Genomic DNA, 3998 nt, shown 5'->3' on the forward strand with positions numbered 1-3998 from the left:
GCCAAGTGAGTGAGGTAGTGCTGGTAATTTCACAGCTGTGTGTTACTTCATATCCACTGTACCTGAATGTTAGGACAGACATTTGAAATTCAAATTCAATTTTAAATTTAAGTGGAAGTTAATGAATGTCTGGAATATTGATTTTATATGTCATTAATGCCTCTTTAAAAAATATTGATTATACAAAGTAGCAAAGACTGATACAATTGTTAGAAGGTGACATGGACCACATACATTTTTGTACCAAAACAGAATACAAAACATACAATTAATTGGTTTAAAAGCATAAGATACACAGAGTGGGTTGCCTTGCTTTTGATAATTTTTACATTTTGCTATTATGTAAACCTTCATTTTCAGCATTAAAAAAAAAATAAAAATGAAAAGAAACAGCTAAACTGGATAAAATTAAAAGGACTAGTGCAACACATTTGGTTGAACTTCAAATTCCTTAGAGCTGTGGTTCTAAAGCCTTTGCACCAAAAACCTCAAAGGGAGGGCATTAGATTGGATGGCCAAATTCCCATGTGATAATAAAGTGTTGCTTTCACAGTCAGCTGTAGGAAATCAGTCCCACAGTTATGAGATATGCCATGAGGTATGAGACTCATGGCATGATGTCATGCTGAGAAGGTGATAGGGTATCAGGTGGAGACTGGATGACCTTTATCACTGCAATCAACCAGGGAAAAAAGGGAATGATGTTAAGGTGTGATGGTCCTGTTCAGCCCTTATGCAAGACCCTCAGTCTGTAAATCTGTTACACTCTATATATCTCTTTTACATAAAAATTGGCTTTTCCCATGCCCTTTACAATGGCAGTGACAAAATACTGGACTAGAGTCACATCTCCACTTCTCCCAAAATATAAATTGGCATCTAAAATTCTCAGTGGTAGAGAATGAGAATACATTGTGGTACAATGAGAATACATCTACTCTACAGAAAAATTGATGGATTTGCTCTTTTCTCCTCCATAAACCATGATTCTTTGGTAAGATTTGTACCTCCAATCATGTTGAAGTATACCTGGCAACACCTTTGTATAGCACTATACATTTATATTTTGCAGGTCTAGTGAATTTATTACTAGCAATATAAAAGAATCTGTAACCTGCTGCTCAAAAAAAAACTGAACAGCTAGTAAATCTGTGTTTGTGAAAGTTCTTGCTGAACTCAACCAGACATTGTGTTGAAATGGTTAACTACAGTATTGGTGGATTTGTGATCAGATCATGAATGAGACCAATCTAATGACATAACCCACACCACCTGGGATGCAACCAGAATTACAGTAACAATCTGGTTAAAATCAGGAATTAATCTTAGTCACATCCAGCTCCCTTGATTCTGAGGCCCATATGGAAAGCAAGGTTTTGGAGGGTTTTTTCTGCCAAACTGTGGTACTCTTAACACAACAGTAGCCATACAGAATACTGCACTAAATCTTACATCCCAGATTTTAAAATAAAAAGGACTATGATTTTCATTGTCAACCTTCATACACAGTCTGTAGTCAGCTCCATATTGCCAGTCATGAGAGGATCTGAATTAACTAACTGCAGTACACTGGGCTGCTTTTCCAAGACAACATTCCTGTTTAACTGCCTTTGAGACCATGCATTTCTGATAGATTATATCTTCTAGAAGTTCCTTTGTAAGAGTGTAAGCACATTTTACTTCATTCTTGATCTAGGACCAGTAAATAATGATCATTGAACATTTTGCCTGATGAAAATGCATCTCTACAAAGCAGCAGCTCATTAGGAGAATATATGTACATGTAATGCTTATTCATCTATGTGTTGTTAATATGTCTAATTGTTACAATGTTACTGTAAGATTTCTTCAATTTGCTAGATTTTCTTCAGATGACAGCTACATCTTCTCTTAATTCTTCATTGGAAAGACAGCAAACGTGACAGGACAATAAAAAAGACAGCTTATTTTATGGAGCATACCATTTAAGAGGTTTGGAGGCCTCTATGTTCTAATCATAGATGTTTTACTTGGCAAGAAATATTTGTAATTAGCACAGCCTTGTCACGAGTATGAACAGCAGCATTAACCTATATGCCATCTAAAAGAAATATGAATCATTATCCGCAGGTTTAAATTCCCTTTATGATGCTTCTAGTAGATAAGAAAGAAAATGCCTAGAGGCAGTTATGTGAAATCAGGGATAAGAGTACATTTTCAGTGTTGTGTTGTTCAGGATGGAGAAGACAAGGCTTCATGGAGAAGTTACTGCATCCTTCCAGTAGCTAAAAGGGACTTATAAACAGGAGGGAAAGGGACATTTTGTACTGGGAGAGAGTGACAAGAAAAGGGTGACAGTTTTAAAATGAATGATGGTAGGTTTAGAATAGGTGTTGCTAAGAAATTCTTTACTGTGAGGATGGTCCCAGAGAAGCTGTGGATGCCCCATCCCTGGAAGTGTTCTAGGCCAGGCTGGATGAAGCTCTGAGCAAACTGGTCTAGTGAAAGCTGTCCCTGCCCATGGCAGGGGAGTTGATATAAGATAATCTTTAGAGTCCCTTCCAACTGAAATTATTCTATTATTTTATGATTTAGTTTCTGCTGCTAGAGGTGTGATAGTGAAAACAGTAGAAGTGTTTATTTGTAAAACTAATAGAGATTGCCTAGTATTAATGAGTGTGTAGTATAATTTTATACTGCGGATTGCATTCATTGAAATCCAAGAAGAAAATTAAGCACTTATCTTCAAAACTGTATATTTCAACATAGATAAAACATGTTTCATACATGCGTATATATTTTGCCATTTAAAACATACAGCTAATTTCAGTGCTCTTGCACTTTCTCAGTCAGATTCTCTCTTGATTAACATTTTTCTGTGTGGAAGATGCATGGTCACACTGTAAATATGTTTCTGTATATATTTATGAGTATGCCTGGTAGTATGCAACATAAAGACAAGGAAAATTAATACATTCATAAATTTAATTATATTTCTTTGTAAGATTTCTTTTCTGACCTGATGCGCCTCCAGCAGAGAAATATGCTACAGTTGACTTGTTAAACTAATGTATCAATATCACAGACTTCAAACCCATAAAATCTAGTGAGCTACTTTGAGTTATTTTTGCACTTGTGTCCCATCACAGTACTTTGGAAATCAGGAATGAAAGAGTCATTTTACTATTTGCCTCTGCAATAAACCAAAAATATTATCTCAATTTCTTCAGGGACAAGACTGTCCAATCTCTGTTTTCTGGGGAAAAGAATAAAAGAAAAAAATGCAAGGGTAATATTCTAACAGATGCATAATAAAGATAAAGTTGTGTAAAGACTGTATTGTGTTAAGGACTGCACAGAGGAAAATAAGAAACATGCTGCATAAAGTATCTGCTGAATCTTCTACGAGATTAAGGTTTGGATTTCACTGGATTTTATCACTGGATTCTATCACTGGATTCCAACAGTGATAAAACTTCTGCTTCATTTACCGTTGTTGTTAAGTAAGGCGAACTTCCTTAAAGATGATTCAAAATTATTTTTCCGTGGCCTGTTTTGATTTTGGCCTTCACAGTACATGGATTTATACTTAAAATAAGACTAGCTTCTCATCTAGTCATTTTCTATTCAAAGCCTCCTTTACAGTATCGTGACAGACTAGAGGTCAAAAGCTGCTTTACTGTCCCTGTAATCACCTGTTCCAATTTTTTCTGAAGGTGGAAAGCATAATAACCCACAAATGCACCAGTTGCAAACCCAAGTCCATCTGCTGTCATAGTGCTGGTCAGCTGTCAGTCCAGCCTGGCTGGGCCCAAATGGCTCCCAGAGGGACACGGGTGTACCTGGCACAGTGTAGACCCTCAGAGGAGGAGGCTGTGAATCCTTCCATGATGAAAGAAAGAAGGGAATATGTAGTTGATGTGTTACCCACTTTCAGAATTATTTCAATCAGCACACTCAGCACCCCACTCTTCCAAATCTTGTATCATGTTGTCATACCAACTTGAGTTTTACTCAAG

At 36.5% G+C, this 3998-nt stretch overlaps 1 pseudogene; it reads right to left on the reverse strand.

The window, feature by feature from the left end:
• Positions 1 to 3416: 3416 nt before the first annotated feature.
• Positions 3417 to 3755, reverse strand: LOC110476485 (dnaJ homolog subfamily C member 15 pseudogene; annotated as a pseudogene).
• Positions 3756 to 3998: the final 243 nt, after the last annotated feature.

The sequence above is a fragment of the Lonchura striata genome, chromosome Z (assembly GCF_046129695.1).
Source record: "Lonchura striata isolate bLonStr1 chromosome Z, bLonStr1.mat, whole genome shotgun sequence".
Taxonomy (NCBI): Eukaryota; Metazoa; Chordata; class Aves; order Passeriformes; family Estrildidae; genus Lonchura; species Lonchura striata.